Here is a 22,438-nt window from a genome sequence, read left to right on the forward strand (position 1 = left end):
CATATTCCATTCCAGACAGGGATATCTCCATTTTTAGGTCACATACATATGTGGAACTCCAGTCTGGTTTGGACACTCTTAAACATGGTGATGATTTTCTGCACGTGTCAGACTTGGCTTGAGACACCAGTTGGGATCTTGTCTCTGGAGTTGAAAAATCAATCCTCTGATCACTATTAAATCCTGCCCCTATAGTCTATTACCTCCAGTAATTGTTAGAGAGAAATGTCACAAGCTATTATAGTCCTGTTCCTTTGATCCTTGGTTAGTTAGTGAAATGGACAGTGCATAATTGGACAAATTGTACATGGAGGGAATTGGCTTAATGAGTCAAATGGCCTTTTCTTATTCCATAATCTGTTCTTAAACAGAAGCGAAATTGATGCAAAGCATAGACATATTCTTCTGTTGGTTAGCATCAACATCTGTGTTGTTTGCATTTCAATGTACTAATTGGGAACTCTCGTTAACATTTTAAATCAACCCCTCGGCCATACAATGCTGGACACTACATTTTGAGGGAAGGGGAAAAATAAATCAGAGTCACCACAAGACTAATGGTGTACATGTCTTGGCAGCTGGCTTCAATCCAGCATTGTGCAACATTGTCAGACTCTGCCACTGCCTCACCCCTCAGGCTGCCAAAACCCTCACCCACGCATTCGTCACCTCAAGGCTTGATTACGGGAACTCCCTCCTCGTCGGCCTTCCCAACTCTTCCCTTCACAAGCTGCAGATCATCCAAAACTCTGCAGCTCGTGTACTCTCACGCACCAGACTCCGCGACCCCATCACTCCCACCCTCGCCCGACTCCACTGGCTCCCTATCCCCCAGAGGATTGAGTTCAAGATTCTCGTCCTCACCTTTAAGGTCATCCATGGCCTTGCCCCATCCTACCTCTCTGACCTGCTGACTCCCTACCCACCTGCCCGCTCCCTCCGCTCATCAGGTTCTGGCCTGCTCCATGTCTCCCGCCCGACCCGCCCTACCATTGGTGGCCGGGCTTTCAGCATCTTTGCCCCCACACTCTGGAACTCCATCCCACGGTCCCTTCGCCTCGCTTCCTCCCTTGCATCCTTCAAGGCCGGTCTCAAGACCCTTCTCTGCAACCGGTGCCTTTGGTCTCCCTCCCACCTCTCTGCCTTCCCTCACCCCTATACCACACCTCCCCCATGCTCATGCCCCGACATCTGACTGTTCAGCACTTTCGGACGTCCTCCCGACGTGAAAGGCGCTCTATAAATGTAATTTTGTTGTTGGTGTTGTGCAGATCTTGAATCAGATCACCTAATATCCTTCATCCACAGATAATACTTAATGTGAAGGGATAAGATAGAGGAATAAAACAAAAACCTCAGTAAATAAAAAATAGTCTGAGTGTTGGAAAAATGCCTTAGGTTGGGTTAAGTTGCTGGATGTTTGTTTAGTGGCTTAGGAATAAAATGAAGCTGCCTGGCAAAAAAGAGCCATCATGAAATGCATCTATTTAATGATTACAACCAACATTCCAATATGTTTTATGTTGGAAGATGCGGCAGAGAGTGGATTAAAACATGAGGTGTAGCCGAGCACTTTAAATCAATTCAAGGCCCCGTGTTCCTGATAGAATTTTCATTCTCTTAATGGATAGAAGAAAAAGCAGCCAACTAGTAATTGAATTTGAAAAATTGAATTTAAAGATGCATCTCTTTTGATCTGCTCAATATAGAAAATGAATATTTTTATTGTACATTAATAAAGTATTCAATTTCTTTGCCAATAATAAAGCTCATTTATAATAATGCATTTACATCTTTATGAATGCTGATATTAAAGTGACGGAACCGCTAAATATGGACTATAAAATGAAGGCTTCAAACAAAGAAATTGTGATGCAAATTTTTAATGCTTCGATGCATGTTAATCTTGTTTTCTGTCAACAAGAGACATGGGGAAAGCTGCTGCTTTAAACTGGGATAAAAAGCAAGAGAAATTGTATTTTCAAATGGAATTGTGGTAACAAGTAAATACGTACTCTCACAGCCACACAGGCAATGAATGGGAGCAACATAAAGCATAGCTGTTTCTTCCATCAGTCTTTTGCTCACTCTTTTAGTTCTTTTGTATTCAACTTACAAACAATTGAGAGTTGAAATCAAAATGGAATTAGTAGGAATTAGATGATGCATGCTGCCATGTCTAAAATTAAAGGTATTATCTTTCAAGTGCTCAGGATTGGATTCCTGCACTAAATGTGGAAGTCAAACAGGATTCCAGTATCTGATACCAACATCTTTATTAAGAAGCATTGCTTAAACTCAATGAGACCCAGTTATAATGTGTTATTTTATTCAAAAACAGCAACAACTTGCATTTATATAGCAGCCCTAGTATATAGTGTCCCAGAGCACTTAGATTTTGAAGGAGAGGGAGGGATGGTGCAGGGTTAAATGTTCAAATGAGGAGAAAGAGCTGCAGGAATAGGAAGATAGACTGAGGGAAGTTTGGGTGAGGGAGGGCCACAGCACTGGTTGGGACTCGTTCACATGACGAATAGGGTGTGGATTCAGGCTCCACTACTGTTAAGCTCTCTGAGATGCAACTCTGCATCTCTGCATGGAGGGTGCTATATAAGTGCAAGTTGTTGTTGGATCCCATACACTGCGTGTGGGTACAGCCAGCTGGCTCTCAAGGTACTAAAGGCCGACCTCAATGTTGATCACTGGTGCCATTTTCTGCAAGCTGCTAGGAAGCGATGTAGATGGTGACCCAATAGCCCAAAAGTTGGCCACTTTCCAAGCTGCCAGCAAGCTGGCCAACTGCATGCATGCACCGTGAACGTGAATACACTGAATGACTATCATTACCCCGTTATAAGGCAGGTCTCATAACTGGGCTCTTCTCTACTATATTCTATAGATTTGTGTCTTAATTGAAGGTGCAGATGCAAGCGCATTTAGATGTTGGCACATATATACACACATACACACTTGCATGAACTGATTTGTGTTATTATGCTAATACAATCAATTTATGAAACAGTACAGTTTTGACCATATATTTTCTCAAGTTTATAGTCACTTAGAAAATGGATCCAAAAGTTATATGCCCATTTCACCAGAATCAGGGCCAGGGTACCACTGGAATCATATAATGTTACAACAGTTCTTTTTTCTTCTCAAAAATTAAGCAGCAACAAGATTCGGATTGCTTTGGGGAAAATAATGCAGTAAATAAAATCAGGGAAATCTCAGCTCTTGGGTTCCTGGTGGAGCTGAAAATGGGACTGCCTAAGTTCATGCCAGAAACTGCATTAACAAAAATGAAATACTGTATTATGGTTGGACACATTATACAAACGAGAAGAATCTAAATTGTAGTGTGTTGTTGACTTACAATTGATGAAACTGACAAATCCTGTAGATTACTTAGTACTCTTTTTAAATCAGATACTCAGTATTATGCACATAGTTCACCAGGAAGCAAGAAATAGAAATATAGTGAATAAAATTTGCAGTACAGTATTACTTAAAGTGTTCCTTAGTTTATTTATTGAAGTGACTCTATGCAACAATTTGAAGTAGGAAACAAGGTGAATATTTTTTCCAGTTTGAATAAGGCTCATTTAAGTTATGAGGTGATAAACTGACCCTCTTACCCATGGGACAGTTTGTCACCTGTCAGAATTTAATTGAGTCTTATTGAGGGGGTAAAGAGCGCACACGATTCCAAGAACAATGTTACATTTAAATTTAATGGAGACGGACAGCTAAAAGCTCCCCCACCCACCCTATTGTCTAGTGGAGCATTGAGCTATACCCACCAGCAACTGGTTTCATTTTTGGTCTATGCTGATCTCAGCCAGAACAGCAGGAAAGATAGTACAACTGGCCTTAGCACTTATGACCTAGAGGGGTAAAGATCGGATGGAGTTCATGCTCCCTTGCCAGTGACCCTAGTGGAAAATGCATGTGTATGGACATTAAATGAGAACAGAATTGGACTCAGCTGTGTAGACTAAATGACACAGCAACTCAACAGGCTTACTCCTGTTCCTTTGTTAAACTTTTGATAGAAATAGCCTATTTATACCCATGAGGTGTGTGCAGGAGCCTTCTTCTTAAAAGGCGCATAACATAAAATGACCCTGACACAATGTATTTGTAGTTTTTGTGCCACGTTAATACTAACAATGTTTTAAAATGACCATTTGATGCAAAGGCACAACTTGACCTCGCTGATTCCATAATTGAATAAAATGTAACCATTGAGGAGTTACAGTACTAATCATTGCTACTATATTTATTTAACTAAACGATTGTAGCAGAGCTTTAAAACAATACATATTTTATGTGATACGATACCAGAGTTCAATTCCTGAAACACCAGGTAGCTAAAACAGCAACTCTTAGGTTTTCATTCTGCATCAACCTTGGCTAGGTTAATGTTTGATTATTACTTTTATTGCTGCCAGATAATACATCTACAAGCTGAACCTGAATTATATAACCATGCACATGTATATGTATGCTTGGCAACAGTTCCTTAGAGCTGAAATGGCACTGTAGCTAATAATAACGAGCAAGGAGTTGGAGCTTTTTAAAAAAATACTTGTACTGACTACAAATTACCCAGTTCTTTATTTCCTTAATTGTTACGTTTGTGAAAAATTGTGTAAAATGTTCTTATATTTCAGGACATTATGTAGTGGGGAGCAATTGTTTTGTACTGCAAGCTTCTTCATAACTGTCGTCATTCTTGCTCTACAAGCATTGCAAGACCATATGGACAGCTTTTTAAAAATCTAATTTGAATGGTCTGTCTGTCTGTCTGTCTGTCTGTCTGTCTGTCTGTCTGTCTGTCTGTCTGTCTGTCTGTCTGTCTGTCTGTCTGTCTGTCTGTCTGTCTGTCTATCTATCTATCTATCTATCTATCTATCTATCTGTGATTAAACAAATATGAGGTACTAATAAATATAATTTAAGCCTTTAACAGGCTAAACCAATCTGAGCCCATAATATCTCACAGTCATCGCATTAAGATGGTTGCCTTAAATTTTACGATTGCGCAGAATTTAGGAAGTGTTTTTTAAATTCAAGCTGAATTTGGAACCAGCTTTCTGAGACTGAATTTAAGAATCTTCTGAAATGGCACAAATGAAAATAGTGACATTAGCAGTGATCTGACAACCCAGAGCAGGTAATGCATCTACAAGCTGAGCCTGAATTATGTAACCAGGCATTTGATTTTATAATGACAGGATTTGCATGGTTCATTTGTGATTTTCAGGTAAGAACATGCCAATCAGATTCAAATCAGTGAAGCCGCATTAGAGAAAGGGAGGGTTACAACAGGATAGTCCTGGAGTAAGATCAGGTCACCATTAGGTGCATTCTAGCTATTTCTGAACTTCTATCTTTCAAATAATTTTCAGTACAATTTGAACAGTTTAAGCTGACAGTTAACTTTTTTATGGACTTCATTGACTGCAATTATCAGTAACCTGATAGTTTAAGAATATATTATAAATAAATAAAAGGATATGTGAATAAAGGGGAACATGGCTCCAAAACTACATAGTTATCACATTATCAATAACTAAAAACTGGCGCGCTGTGTAAATGTCATACATGGGATACTGCATTAATTGTGTGGCAGCCTGGTTTCGTCAGCAGCACTCTGCTGTAAGTCAGAAGGTTGTGGGTTGAAGCTGCACATCGGGACTTTGAACTCATATAGTTTACGCTGACATTTCAATGTAGTGCTGAGGGGTTTGTTGCATTGCTGGAGGTGTCGTTCTTCGAATAAGATGTTAAATTGAATCAGATGTTAAAGAACCCATGACACTATTCAAAGAGAGAAGGTAATTTCTCCTGGTGTCCAAGCCAACAATCCCACCAAATAAAATTGTTTTTTTCATTTCATAGCTGTTTGTGGGACATTGCTGCACATAAATTGGCTGCTATATTGATTGAGATATTCCCCCGAAGTGAAAGGAGCCATAGCAAATGCAAGGACTATTTATTACATATTCTGTAAACCTTAAATGACTCACCCTGTGGCTGGCAACTCCATTGATGGCTGTCAAAGTCTTCGTAATAGCTTCAAGTCCAATCACTTTGCTAATGTGGGGGGAAGGGGAGTTCACATCTGCAGCTGGTGTTTGATCATCAACAGGTTTACAATTTTCAACACTGTGATAATTATATACCAGCAACAATTAGCAAATCACATTTTTAACTCCACAGACATCAGAACCTGAGTTTCGAACCACCTTTTACTGTCCTGTTATTTATTGAACTGGTGTAAAGCTGCCTCATTGTGAGGAGAGTATCCGTTTATTTTTCAAAAACAATTAAACTGTATTATATCAGCGGCACTACTATTTATCACCTGTAAACGAGACTTGCATGCAAGCCTGTGAGTGATATTAGTCCTTATTCATTAGAACTAGATCATTATCTAGTGGTTAAGATTACTCATGAACAACTCTTCTGAGCTTTGCTTTAATTGCTCCACTTATTGTAAATTCAAAATTCAGAGCTGTCCATCAAGGAAGATAACTAGACAGAAGTGATTTCCCTGGTTGCAAATGCTGATTCGCAAAAATTCTATTCAGTTAATTACTACTGAACGTATCAATGTCAATGTTGCAATACATAAATGATCCCTGGTTCATCTCCATAATATCCTTCTTAATCTCTTGCCCAGGAGCTCTGACCCATGAAGGAGAACTGGATTATTGGCAGGATTTGGAAGGGAGAACTGGTGACTGGGTCTGAGATTTTTCCCTCTCAGCATCGAATGACCCTGCAAGCCCTAATATGCCAGGGTGCTAGCTAAACAAGTTTGTGTGGAGGATGTACTCCACAAAAGTGGGTTGCGTGATTTTAGCCTGATTAAACTCCACCAGTACCCACACTTGAGTCCTCAAGTCTTGGCAATTTTCCCCTAAATTTTCTGGAAATAGGTAGGCAGAGCGCATCCCACCAAATGTTAGTTCCAGGATATTACAACATTTTTAGGAGTGTTTCAACAACAACTAACATTTACCGTAGCCCCGTTCATGTCGAGAGGACTTCTCATAATGTTTCACATAACTGATTGAGGTAGAGTGGGCAAGAGAGAGAGAGAGGAAAAGAGAGAGAGAACAGAATGGCATAAAGAAAAGTGGCCAAAAAGTACATTCTTAAGGCAGGTTTAACTCTCAGTTTAGTACCAATCAGCTTTCAAATAGTTTGCATTGCCATTACAGCAGTTATTGGAAAGTATTTTTTAATGAATGGCATAAAAACTGCCTAATTGGTAGGTATAAAACACGAAGTGGGTTAAAAATTCTCAAAATATTGGAAGACTGAGATGACACCACAAAATGCAAGAATGAAGTCCAAACGGGTTATGAATCTCATTTCAATGTTGGATTGTGTTACGGCTTTCAAATAAATAGTTATGTATTGGCTGTGTTTTTTTTGGCTGATGCTTTAGTTGCGGAGACTCAGGCTGAGATTCAGCAATGTGGAGAACTGATTAAATGGAGTTAAATTTGGGACAACATTAATTAACAATAAGATTGGCTGTCACTCTGGGTCTCACCTCAACGGTAACAAAACAAAATTCCTAAAAGGATATTAAAGAATTTTATTTGGCTGTCCATTGCTAAGAATGTAATATCTTCTAAATAATATAAAACCAGAGTAATGTACAATAGAAAATTATAAACGTTTGCTAACAAGATTTTATGTGCTCCAATGTGATCCGAGAGGACACTTAGCAAAAATAAACTGGAAAAATTGTTTCAGAATTTAACAGCTCCCTTTCCTACTAAATGTGTTGCAAATGGAAAATGTTTTAATTAATGCTATTAAATTATGCTAGTTGTATCTTACTTGATCTGGCTGAAACATATTAAGGGGTGAAACTTGCGAACCTACTTCTCCAGTGAAAATTATCACAGCGTTGATAGTGGTCACGACAGTCAATAATAAAAAACTATTCTAGAACTTTGCAACCCATGTCTTCTCCTGCACTATGGACTGTGAGCCTATCATCTCCATTCTTGCTCAACTCCATTAACTCCCCATTGGATTCAATTCAAGATCCTCATCCCCACCCAATTCCATGAGCTGCTGAACCCAACCACCACTGTTCAGGTAACAGCATTTTGCTTAATGCCCCCTACTCGAGCTTTCAGCCATTCTGTCCCCTCTCTCTGGAACTCCATCCTAGAGTCCTTCTGCCTCCCCTTCTCACTTTTAACAACAACAAGATTACACTTGTATTACATTTTAAAGCCTGACATAAGGTCTATATTTTCAACCACACTTTCGGTCATCTTTCCACCACCACCCCCCAACTCCCATCCAACCTTATTCAATTACTCCCCCAACCAACAGCTCAGTTGCCCAGTCAGCTGTGTAAAGCAATCACTTTAAGATGTCCTGCCAACATGAAAGGAATTATGATATAAATGCTGTTGTAGATCAGTGAGGGTGATTCCCATCTACTTGTTTCTGTGATGAGAGTTGGGCCTAAGGCCACTAGTAATAATTAACCCACTGTGACTCTCATTTAACTCCAAAACAACTCTTTAGTGTACTGAGAATTGATGGAGAAGATTTTGGCAAGGATCAATGCTGTCATGGAAACAGATGGCAGCAACTAATTTATTGCCAGCTATTTTGGTAACATAATGGTTTACAATAGAAGTTACTGGGCTACACACAACATAACACAATACTTGGAAGAACATTACTTTACAATAATTATCATAATCATTGACATTTGTTTTGAAGTGGCAAAGTGATTCTAAAGTTCAATGTACATTTCAGTGAGGTAAAAATCAGAAGTAGGAAAAATATCCTTTATGCAAAAAACCATAAAGAATTTATAGATTTGCTTCATTATCAAAATATCTCACCAGATCTTCTATTGAGATTACACGATAAGATTTCTGAATATTAGCATATTTTATGTGGTCCAATGTAAACCAATGGGACACCTTCCAAATTAATATAGATTAATTATAATCCTTGCATTTGATATAGCACCTTATAACATCTTCAAGACTTCTCAAAGCGCTTCACAGAATACTCTGTAAAGTGAATTGACTGTATATTTTGTGGGCGAAACACGGCAGCCAATTGCGCACAGGAGTCCCACAAACAGACTTGGATTGAGTAACCAATTTTTTTAAGAGATTCATAACCCCATGAAAACAATCCACCAATCAACTAACAACCAGGTTCCTATTTACTGCTAGGTAAATAAAGGCGTGTGGAGTAAGGAAACTTGCCCAACATTTTACCCTACCTGGGAATCGAATCCAGGTCCTTTTGATTGTGAGGTGAGTGCTCTAATCAATATGTTACAGGATTCCATAAAGTGATTTTAGTAGTGCAGATGTCACTGATAGTGAAAATAGCTGCTTTATTTGTAAATTTATCTGTGATAAACACGCATATGCCCTTTAATTTCTGATTCCATTAAATCTGTTTTGATATTGGAATTCCTGGCTTTTACTGCAGAAACTCTTCATACCAGTACTTTTTTAAAAAAATGTAGGACGAATAAGTTATTTCCAGGGTATCTTAAATTATTCTTCATTTTTGCTTTAAAATTTGTAATCTCTTCCCTTCTTCTGACACCTACAAGTACGATGACAACTGAATTTGCCATGCTTTGCATCCAACATTCACGTTTGTCCACATCAACCGATCCATCATCCGAAAGCAGTACATTTGAGGACGTAGAGATGAGATTAATAGTTTTGCTGTAGTGATCACAAAGCCAGTTCTCTTGCAGCTTCTAATGAATGATCCCTTAATCTGATTTAAAGAGCCTTGGTCACCTGCTAACATTCACTGCATAGTCAGAAATGTTTTCAGTTCTTCTGAAGTTTGATATGGGTTACATAAAACTCTTACAAGTCAATTCAAGGGCAATATAAAAGATGCAAATGAATGCCCATGGCCATGGTAGAAGCACCAGCAGTAGCTGTTCAAGAGCTCAGCAACTCCTGACCTCACTGGTCTCTCTTGCTCAACCAGCCATAAACTCCAACTTATCCAAAGGTCCACTGCCTGAATCTTTACCCGTTCTGAGATGTTGTAGTATGTGAAGTGCGCTATATAAATTATGGTTGTTGTAAGTTGTTGTTCTTGCTGAACTCTCCACCCCCAAGTTAACATTTGTAATGTGTAGCTTACTGTTACAACAATGCATTGATGATAAAAATAAAAATTAAAAATAACTCAGAGACCTTTTCAGCAGCAGAGAATGTGTCATGTAGATGGGCAACATTCTAGCAGTGTTAGGATAGCAATCATTGTGGGAGATCCACAGAACATAGCTGACCATTCACTCATACTCTAATAAAGCTCCAAGCTGTACATGATAAATACTACAGTCTGACATAACCTAAAGCAGAGAACTGCTATGTTGGCCTTTTGCTGTAATGAACATGAAGAGAAATAATTCAGTCACTGAACAGGACATGATGTTCATTTTTTAGCATCATAGAGCAGCCAGTGAATGCAATGGTAGTGTAAGGAAAATGGTCAATATTTTCCTATCTGTGCTCTACTCTATAATCTTCTCCATTCCTGATGTCCAGCCCGACTTTTCCTCTCTTCTGCCTATGGGTTTACACGTCATATTATAGTGTCCAACAAATATGAAGATACTGTATATTTCTTTGACAGTGGCTTTAATTATCTTTGGTATAGTGGGGGCCACAGTACTGGAAGAATGATTCATTTGTTTGCCACTTTTTTGGGTTATTCCGTTATGTAAATAGCATGATATAAATGCAAGTTATAAATGCAATAATTTGCCAATGAATGTATATACAATTTTAAAGGTATGTGGACAAGTCAATACGAGGGTTAATACATTTTCCTTTCACCATAAGGATGTGGATTTCAATGAAGCTAGAATCCTCACTATTCTCTGTAAAGATGATATATTTTGGTCACTCAATCCACGACTGTTTGTGGGTCACTGCTGTGCATAATTGGCTGCTGTGTTTCACTTTCAGAATATATAATCAATTCAGTTTACAGTACATTCTGTGAAGAGCTTGGAGACATCTCGAAGACATAAAGCGCTATATCAAATACATGGATTCTTATTATTATATGTAAAATGATTTCAGATTTCTCACTCCACTTCCTAGAGAGCTCTGGCTCACAAGACAAAGCTACCTACATTTGCGCGTAGGACATGCTCAACTAATATTGGCTTTAAGGTTGTGATAGAGTCAGGGGAGGTTCACTCTGTTTCTGCTGGTACTATTCCTGACTGGGGAGTGCTTGATGTTATCAATCTTGTTCAAAATAGCACAAGTGCTTTGTTCGAGCTTGAAATCCACGGTTGAAGCCATGGCATTGATGGCTGACACTCCAATTTAATGGTCATCAGTTTGTGAGTTGTGATTTTCTAGCTGGGTCACTAGTTGAAACCTCAGAAAAGAAAACATGTTCCCTCGTGGATTGAGAAATAACAGCTCCCTTGAACTAGTGGGGAGTTAAGAATTACCCATTTCTTCTCTAAAAACAACATTGCCTTCCCTTTTTACCTGCTAAAACTTTACTAAAATGTAATAAAGGAGGTATGTCTAAACAAACAAACAAAACCAACAAACAAATCACACTTATGTAGTGACTTTCACATCGGGAGAATGTCCCAAGGCGCTGAACAGCCAGGGATTTGGACCCGAGCAGGAATCAGGAGGGGTGGAGGGGAGTGAGATTGGGGGTGGCCAAAGGCATGGTCGAAGAGGAGGATCTTGAGACATGCCTGGAAGGAGGCAAGGGAGGGAGTGAGGCAAAGGGAATGTGGGATGGAGTTCCAAAGGGTGGGGGCAACGAGGCTGAAGGCCCGACTGCCGATGGGGGAGCGGGCTGGGTGGGACACATGGAGCAGGACGCAGCCTGCTGAGTAGAGGGAACGGACAGGTTGATATGGCTAGGTGGAAAGAAGGAAAAGAGATAGTGGAATTTTCCAGGTAAATCTTTTTTTTCCTTTGAAATGGTGATTTTTTTCCCCTGTATTTTCACTTCTCTGAAAAGGGCAGTGAGTTGATCTGCACCCAGAGAAATGTGCAGGTAAATATTGGTGCATACCATCTGGAATGTGGAGTGGGTGGATTCTCCCAAGAGAAAGGGCACTGAGCCATTTTTTGCTCTTTCATGTCTTATACAAACAGCTTCAGCACATATGCAATAGCAACAGAGCAACTGCACTTACATTCAGCATCACAAGCTCAATTCTAAAGAATTACAATACAATACAAAATTACATTTGTAAAGCGCCTTTCACATCGGGAATACGTCTCAAGGTGCTGAACAGTCAGGGATTAGGACCCGATTACATTAGGTTGTTTTATTACTGTATTTTACTTGACTGCAATTTAGTATAATCACTCCGCTTCCTCATGCAGTCAGACTTAGACCAGTATAAATTGGACAAAACATAATAATGCAATTATTCAAGGCATGGATATTATTAAAAATGAATCTTTAAAGGGACACAGTCTTCAAATTAATATTTGGAAAACATTTGCATTTGTTTATATATTTATACAGCCTTCCTTTCACGTTGGGAGAATGTCTCAAAGCACTTAGCACTGCAGGCTGGGCACCTGAGCTGGGAGTGGGGAGAGAGGTCTTGAGACGGACCTTGAACAAGGTTTAGAGACAGACAAGACCTAAAATTTAGTGAAGGTGTGATGAAGTACACCAAAAATGCCTGATTTGTGAGCTGCACGGTCACGAGAAAATATGATTCACAAATCTTCTCCATCCCCAAAACAAAAAGATTTGACAGACATTTTTCATGAAGTCCCTTTAACAGCAGAGGTCAAACCAAATCAAATCATTCATGTGGAATGTTATGTACTGCAGACCAAAAGCACCATAGATTTCAGACTTATTTTTGACTCAAATATTGACTGTATATCTTGGACTTGAGGGCTTCATCAGAAACAGTTTTATTTAATATATAATATATTGAATTCATATTTTGAGTATTTGATTTGGAACAGAAGATAGATAGTTTAAACAATCACTGATATCATGGATACCTCTTTAAACAGTTGTAAAACTCATGATTAATATTTGCATATGTTTTGTTGATTTGTATGCATTTTCTGTTGACCTTAAATATTTTTGTTTAACAAGCGAATACTGATGACATCATTGGGAGGCCTTTGAAATATTCCAAGTTTGATGATGTGAAGCATCTAAATCATACTGATCTGAAATTTTAGGTTAACTGAGGTATCAAGAGTTAACAGAAATATTCTAGGATGAACACTCTTTCTGCCTGATGCATTTTCCCTTTATCAGCAGGAAATAAGAAAAGGTAATTTAACTCATCAGCTTCACTCCACGAACTATCAGTGGAAGCCACACTTCTGTATAAGGAAGAACTATTAAAATATTTAACAAATCCTGTTATTCCTTACGTTTCTCCAACTTGTTATTGATCTTTGCAAACTGTACTTTACTGCTAGCTTGTCCCTAAGCATAGAAAAACTTTGAGGATGTCCTTTGAAAGCTCAATACAACTTTTGAAGCACCATTTCCTAACTCAGATTGTAAAATACATAAATGTCTGAACCTTCAAACCACCCCCCCACCCACCCACATCGCCCACAAAAGTTGACACATAATTAAACCTCAGATCCTGGTTTTACAATGTTCTTTTCACACCTCCTTAACAAAAAGGAGACACACTGTCTCTGAAAATCTGCTTGTCAATTGGTTTTCACAGATTTAAGAAGCTTGGGTCCTTAAAGCAGGGAGATCATCTTTTTCATCTTTAACCTACCTACCCTAAACCACCCCCCGAATTAAAACTCGTTATAAAAGTCCAATACGATGTTGCATTTATACTCCATTTTGACCCAATTAGGAATTTAAGAAACTAGAAACAGAAGAATTCACAGAATTCAGCCCATCAAGTCTGTTTCATCATGGACTGTTTTAGGATTCACATCCTATAAACTCTCCTGACTGATGTAACACCACATCCCTTAAAGTAGTTTCTCTACAAGTATCTATCCATCTCTTCCTTAAACTCCTCCACTGATTTCCCATCTATAGTGGCGCTGAAAGAGAAGCAAACAGCGGTTTTCGAGAAAAGTATTCAAAAATCCTTATAATAATCCTTACATTTGATAAAGTTGGTGCCTTTCATGTTGCGAGAATCTAATTGTTGTTCATATTATTATTATAGATCATTCCTTTAACACTGGGGTTCATTCTCAGTCAATCACTGAAATGTCTTTCAGCTTTACCTCGGCATGTTCTATCCCATTCATGGAGCAGATATGCCTTACAGTCATCCTTCCTCTATGCAGTACTTTCCATTTTGAATATCATTTGCCAGTCATCAGCCCTGGTGCATAGCTCTGGTTCTTTTTGTAAGACCTTTGCTGCCTCCTCTGATTCCACATATCCCCCCAACTTGATGTCATTTACAATATCTTATACTTGGTTATAACCACAGCCAACTCCTCTGACTGCAGTGATGCAAATCCAACTTTTAAACTTAAGAAAGGTTGATATTTAAAACTTCTCGGGTGTTCGACTGAAAAACACTTAAGCTTTTTAACATTACTGTACCATAGTGTTGGCGTACTCCCAGCTCTTTAATAGCTTTAAATGCTAACTGGTATTAGCCACTGTTTATCAGAGTTCCGTAGGGGGCAAACTTCAAATCACTTCCTTACAAATAATGCATTAAATTGGTGCCTATAATATAACTCTGGCACTGATGCTGCACTTCCACAAAAATGCATGTATAGTGGCACAAAACCAATTTATGAATCTGAAATTTACCAATCATTCATCATTTTCTCTTTCTCTTTGTTGTCAAAAAATGCATAATAAATGTTTGTGGAGCAGTATGTTCAAATCTTAAACACTGCAAGTGAACCCTCTAGCAATTAAAGAGTTAATCTCACAAGTTGGTCAGGGTACAGGTTTGATTTACAATCCAGTGCAATTTATATTGCTGATTTACAGTCACTGCTTTTCACTTCCTATTAAACACTGCAACAATATACAGTGTAATATTCCATTTGGACTCTGGTTTTTCTGTGCTCTTTCTTTGGCCCTTGTGAATGCAGATACAATTTCTTTTTGGCCAAGGAAAACGTGGATTTCTGCCATTCCTGGCAGATTGACACAAGCAAAACACAGCTATGTTTAACAGAGAGAACTTAAGAGTCCAATGGAAGGCTGAAATGTACAAAGTAAAAACAAACATATTTCAGGTTAAACAAAATGTTGGGCTTGGCATGGGGAGGAACGAACTACAGACAGGGCAAAGGGAATGAGAATAATCTCCAGTGTTAGCAGGATGAGCTGTGAATAATGACTAGACAAGGTTCAGGGTTGTCAAGAACAGATCCAGCAAGTACTTCTTTACAATGAATGTAATCAACAGCTGCTAGGAAAGGGCACTAAACACATTTAAGAAACAATTTGATGCTGTAATTGGAAGAAGATAGGATGGTACTTTTGAAAGATGAAATCAAATGGGTCAACAACAACAACTTGGATTTATATAGCGCCCTCCACGCCGGACGGCGTCTCAGAGCGCTTTACAGTAATGGGTCCCGGGGCCGAGCCGGGGGAGGGGGGGGGGAAGGTGACCAAAGGCATGGTTGAAAAGAAAGATCTTCAGCAGAGACCTGAAAATGGGAAAGGAGGGAGCGAGGCGAAGGGAGTGAGGAAGGGAGTTCCAGAGCCTCGGGGCATAGTGGCTGAAGGCACGGCCGCCGAGGGTGGAGCTGAGGACTTGGGGGATGAGGAGGAGGCCCGACCCGGAGGAACTGTTTTGAGGAGAGGAGGTCAGAGAGGTAGGGGGTGCAGAGGAGTGCAGGGACTTGAATACAAGGGTGAGGATCTTGAATACAGGGGTCAAGGGGCCTTCTTCATCCATGCCTCTTCTGCATTGATGAATTGGATTAACAAAGAGAAATGTTATTTTCCCATCATCCATATATTGAACTCATGCCACGCTCCAGCACTCCCATTGGTAGAGAGCGTACTCCAGAGAGTTGCACACTTCAAATATATCCAACTTTCAAAGAGAAGCAATAAACTATGTTTAGGGACTCTCCCCCTCTGGCCTACCTCCCGCATTGGTTTATCCTCCTCGCTCACTCTCCTTCACAACTCCTTAACCACCACTCTTGATTCTCTTGCCCTTCTCATCTCCCGAACCGCCTCCTACTCACGAACCTCATCCTGGTACACCAGCCACCTCCGCTCCTTCAAGGGTCAGGTGTGGGTTTCCAAACGCACCTGGCTTATGTCTGACCTGACGATCCACCGGCAGATCTGGCTGGACCACATCAAAACATACTGCTCCACCCTCGCCTCCGCCATATTATCTTTCTCCTCCGAGATAATCTTGGAGGCAAAGGACAACCCCAGTATCCTATTCTCCACAACCAACCAGCTCCTCCATCCACCCTCCTATGCATCACCCGTTCTCTCCTCAAGTTCTGACTGAGGAGATGCTGGATTTCTTCGAGCCCAAAATCCCTCGCTCCACATTTTCGAATCTGTCTCCCCCTCCTCTCCTTACTTCCCAGTTCCACCTCCTCACCCCTCTACTCTCTGACACCACCAATCTCTCCCTTTCATCTGGCACTGTTCCCATGAAATACCCACAGGCAAATCCACAAATTGTTTCTACAACAACAACAAAATTATATTTGTAAAGCGCCTTTCATGTCAGGAGGACATTCCAAGGCACTGAACAGTCAAGGATCAAGACCTGAGCGTGGGGTGCAGAGTTGGGATGAGGGAGGGCAGAGGGGGTAGGAGGGTGACTGAAGGCACAGTCAAATAGGAGGGTCTTGAGTCATGCCTTGAAGGAGTCAAAAGAGGGAGCAAGGTGAAGGGATTGTGGGATGGAGTTCCAAAGTATGGGGGCAGAGAGGCTGAAAGCCCGGCCACCAATGGTAGGGCTGGTCAGGTGGGAGACATGGAGCAGGCCGGAGCCTGCTGAGCGGAGGGAGCGGACAGGTTGATAGGGGGTCAGCAGGTCAGAGATGTAGGAGGGTGCAAGGCCGTGGAGGGCCTTGAAAGTGAGGACGAGGATTTTGAATTCTATCCTCTGGGGTATGGGGGGACCAGTGGAGCTGGGCGAGAGTGGTGGTGATAGATCACGAAGCCTGGTGCGAGAGAGTACACAAGCTGCAGAGCTCTGGATGATCTGCAGCTTGTGGAGGGAAGAGTTGGGAAGACCGTCAAGCATGGAACTAGCATAATCAAGTCTGGATGTGATGAATGTGAGGATTAGGGTCTCGAGGACCGAGGGAAGAGGCAGTGGTAGAGCCAGGCAATCTTGTAGAGATGGGGGAAGGCAGAACGGGTCATGGCACGGACATGTGGTATAAAGGAAAACTGAGGTTCAAACAAGATGCGAAAGTTCCATACGGGGTCAGTGAGGCATAGAGTGCATCCAAGTGTAGAAGGCATTTCATTGCCCAATCTACATTACATTTTAAAATATAAAAGCTTGCTTGATTGTGGAATAGGCTGATGTAATAAACTTAATTTGCATCAACTAGCAAGACCTTCATTTGTTTGCTGTATTTATTTCCAAGGATATAACTCTACCTTTGATAGAAGGCAAGCTTTTGCATGCATCTTACTTGCAAAATTTACATGTCTGAGAAAATCGTATACAGGTAAGGTTACTGAATGCCTCAACCCTAGAACTGGTCCTTCCCACAAAACCTCTTAAGAGCAAGGAAGCAAACATTATCCCCCACCTCCAGAAAAGATGAGAAGGACACCAAGTACATCCACAGCATCACTGATACTTGAGATCTGGGGAAAAGCCTCCACCTCGTTGAAAATACCACTAGCCACCCTGCACACCCAAAGGCATTCATTGTAAACAGATTGCCCATCTCCAGGTTCGACTTCAAATGCCCTGCACGCTGGATTCCCAAGTTCCTCCCTACACAAGCTGCAGATTATCCAGAAGTTTGCAGCCCATGTCCTCTCCTGCTCTCAGCTCCACGAGCCCAGCCTCACTCAGGTCCACAAACCGACCCCTTGCCTTCCTCACCTTCAAAGCCTGCCTTAGGATTTACCATCCCAAACTGACACCCCTTAAACTGAATCCCCAGAACACTGAATAGTTCAGAAAAGACACCTTCATTTGTTGTATTTTGACTCCTTGATGGCAGACAACATGAAGCATCTCGTTAAATTTATTGCAGTGTTTATTCAGACGAGTCAATGATTACATTTTAATTGACTTGATGTTTCAAATCACAAATGGCACAGCTGTGTGGACACAAAATGTGGCACTATCCGTGAGCGACTAGTAAAGCTGCTAAAAGCAAACAGAAGTCGGACAGACCTTGTGGGTGGAATTATTGCTCATTTCCTATGAGTGATAAGAATATCACCCCTTCCCCCCTACCACACACACACACACCTGGAATAAAAATGTACTGAGAATTGCAGTAAATATTAATCACTTATATATCACTTCCATTAACCATTCTGACTGAAATATTTTACTACATTATCTGACTTAACAACAACAACAAAATTACATTTCCATTGTGCTTTTCACGTCAGGAGGATGTCCCAAGGCGTTGAATAGTCAGAGTTTTGGACCCAAACTGGGGGTTGGGTTCGGGGAGGGTGGAAGCAGGGAGATCGAAAGCACGGTTGAAGAGGAGGGTCTTGAGATGGGTCTTGAAGGAGGCAAAGGAGGGGGCGAGGTGGAGGGACTGCAGGATGGAGTTCCAGAGGGTGGGGGCAGAGTGGCAGAAGGTCCACCCTCCAATAGTGGGGCGAGCGAGGCGGGGGACGTGAAGCAGGCCGGAACCCGCTGAGTGGAGGGAGCAAGCAGGATGGTAGTGGGTTAGGAAGTCGGAGAGGTGGGGGGGAGCAAGACCATGGAGGGCTGTGAAGTTGAAGACCAGGATCTTGAACTGTATCCTGTGTGTGAAGGGAAGCCAGTGGAGTCGGATGAGGATGGGGATGATAGGGTCACGGAGCCTGGTGCGGGAGAGGACGTGGGCTGCAGAGTTCTGGATGATCTGCAGCCTATGAAGAAAGTAGTTGGGGAGGCCGACAAGCAAGGAGTTTGCATAGTCGAGCCTCGATGTAATGAAAGCGTGTATGAGGGTTTCGGCAGCCTGCGGTGTGAGACAGGAGCCGGGTGATGTTGCAGAGGTGGGGGAAGGCAGAGAGAGTCATGGCACAGCTGTGGGGTGAAGTACGTGTGAACTTCAAATTTCAGGTACTATATTTGGGATGTGCGAGGTGGTATCATTCATTAACAGTTTGCAGGCAGTTCTAATCGAAAATAATGATGACAAAGTTGGGCTTAGTTTAGGATTTTGCCTAAAGCAAAGTGGAATACGAAAACAATCGTAATCTTATCCCAATATATAATTAATTCATAATATTATAATATTTAATTAATTATTGCTGTTACATCCTATTCTATAAGCACTCCGGGACACTACCCCGCGTAAAGGGCGCTATATAAAAGCAAGTTGTTGTTGTAATTCACTCCCATTACGTTATAAATATAATAGATATAAATTTTTAATTATTTGAAATTATAATTCATTGCATCAGCAACAACAATATGTTTTGTCAATGATGCCCAAGATGGTAATCGGCAATAGTTGTGCCATTGGATGTGTGCAATTGGCTGCCACATTTTGCCCACAAAATATAATGATTTCCACTTTACAGTATATCCTGTGAAGCGCTTTGAGATGACATAAGGCTCTATATCAAATGCAAGGATTATTATTACGAAGGTCAAGGGGAGGTGGGTGGGTTCTCTCTTGTTGCAGGATGAAAAAACGCTTTGCATTTGGTGGAGTACATTTCATGTCAGGAGGATGTCTCAAAGTACTTCACGGGGTTCTCTGTAAAGTGAAGCCAACACAGCGGTGGTGAATGACCACTTTGGGACTGTTTGCCAAGAAACCAGACAAAGCATGCTTCTCTGTTCGAATAGTGCCATGGGATCTTTAACATCCACCTGAACAGGCAGACTGTACCTTGAATGTGATGATAATGCAGGATACCCTTAGTGCTGCATTAGAGTGTCAGCTTAGATTATAAGGTCAAAGTGTCGATGTAGAGCTTGAACTCAAAACCTTTTGACTGAAAAGTCAGCCAGGTTGGTAATATTCTATTACTTATTATTGTCTGAATGTAGTGTAAATATTATGTAGTGCAAAAAAGCAATCGAGGGATCTTTGAATAAGCACAAACGTAATACAGTATCTAAAAATCCCATCTATCAAATAGTACAATGTTTTTTCATAAAAATCTATTTGATTATCTCTAGTCGAAATACAGTCATTAAAGAAGTTTTAAACAAACATCCTAGTATTTGTTATATTTCGGCTATGTAATGAAAGATTAATTTGGGACTTTTTTTGATAAGGTGATCCCAGAGTGCACATTAGGTAATGCTGGAGTTTAACCAGCTAAAACTATACAGAGCATCGCAAAGTACTGGTAAGCTTTCTGCTGTTTTTTCCCCAGTTAGGACCATAACCTACCAGTTAGAGCTAAAAGCCTTCAAGATTACATAGAGCTGTGTGGGGAGAATCCTAGCTCAGACACCTCCACAGTCCCTCTGCTCGCCAGACGATCCAGACCGCAAATCAACACGATTATGTTCCTCCATTGACAGGCGTGTCACCTTGGGAGTTATCTCAACCCCAAAGAGACCCAGTTTATCCTCCCCAAGGATGATAGTAATTGGGGAAATGATAACAGTGAAAAGAGTGAAGCACAGTCTAATTGAAACAATTTACTTCCCATGTAAAATTGGAAGCAAATTCTGTTATTTTCCATGGGAATTCACAGCTATTTTTGGCTGCTTTGAGTGGGAAAGTGCTTTAAGGCTATGTACAGACTTTGAACAGCAGTAGCTGAGTCATACAGGAGAAAGGCATTTTTAAAAAAGGGAATTGCATACTGTATTCCCACAAGTAACATTTGCAACCCACAATCATCAGGCCATGAAAGCTTCAGTCTTTTCCAAAAATAATAAAATATATTCTTCCCAAATAGACAGACACCTTTAAAAACTCTGATCACCTAAAGTACAGTAGTGTCGCATGCATAAAAACAACTGGTACAGAAGAGGTTTTCAGCTCTGGCTGTGTACACTGTTGTTTATCCAGCAAGATAAATAGCAACACATTTTATTTTTAAAACAATAACTGAAATAGTCCACCTATACTAAAAAAAATGCAGTTTTTGATCCCCCAAGTTTCCTTACAAGTTTACAGAATTATATACACAAAATGTTTATGATGCATCTCTGATTCATAAAACAAGTGGGGGCTCTGTACTAAACTATCAAAAAATATTAGTTATTACAGGGAGTTGCAAACCACACATTGAAGCCTTCAACACTCAATGTCCCACATGGTTTGCAAGATAAACTCAATTTCGATGTTATAGTTAAGACGAAAGGTGAGGATCATGCTTCTCGGTCTCTGTCTATGCCTGAACTCACACAGGAGGTGCAGAATTTACAAAAATCCCCAAATAATTCCCACAGTGACTTTCTTACCATTCTCATGCTGAAATTTCTGACCTCTGCTATCAAGCTAAGACCAAGAATGCAGAGCTGTGGGGAACTGCAGCTGTGAACTTATGTCTCACCATTCTCTGGGGCTCTGTTTCTGAAGAGCTTCTCTTTTATATTGCATTAAAAAGAATGAAATTTCTTTTGTGATTGCACGGTTTCTTTTTTGTGTTATAGCGCAATGTTACTAAATGCTACTTTTTAAAAAAGATATTCCAGCTTTGATATAAATTGCCTTCACAAATATTTATTGAAGAACAAAATATATTTAATGAAATTACAAATCCCAAAATAATAAACTGTCATAATGTTTTTAGATAAGCTCTTGGCATCAGAACTACTATAAATGATGCAGAACTTCGTCGTACTAATCTACTCCCCACAGAGTACTATTCTTATTAGGTCAGCTATCTGTTATTTTGGCATATGGAACTTCAATATTTCCTCCTATCCTTTATTAATACAATAAGAGCCACAATCTCTAAAAATAATTCTGACTGCTGCATTGAAAACCACTCAATGTTACATAAGAGGTATAGAAAGACTACAGTGAATTTCAATGTTTGTTTGTTAATGGAATTAGGGCTAGTGATACACAGTAAAGCAGCATTTTCAGAACAGGGAGGAAAACATTCTTACGTTAATCATTTCTAAAAATGAAACCTGTCACCATTTTATTTCAATAACAATTCACACTATGTTACTGTAGCACCTTTAACGTAGAATAAAGATGGAGTCCTGCAGCTTAGCGGTAAGAGCACTCGCCTCTCAAGGGAGAAGACCCGGGTTCGACTCCCGGGGAGGGTGAAACGTTGGGCAAGTTTCCTTACTCCACACACC

The 22,438-nt window shown here is 40.4% G+C and overlaps 1 protein-coding gene across 1 annotated transcript in view; it reads right to left on the minus strand.

The window, feature by feature from the left end:
• The window catches only part of LOC103174563 (potassium voltage-gated channel subfamily B member 2), a 152,457-nt gene that overhangs the window by 71,927 nt on the left and 58,092 nt on the right, over positions 1-22,438 (minus strand). The gene's annotated exons all lie outside the window — the stretch shown is intronic.

This window comes from Callorhinchus milii, unplaced genomic scaffold (assembly GCF_018977255.1).
Source record: "Callorhinchus milii isolate IMCB2004 unplaced genomic scaffold, IMCB_Cmil_1.0 Scaffold2, whole genome shotgun sequence".
NCBI lineage: Eukaryota > Metazoa > Chordata > Chondrichthyes > Chimaeriformes > Callorhinchidae > Callorhinchus > Callorhinchus milii.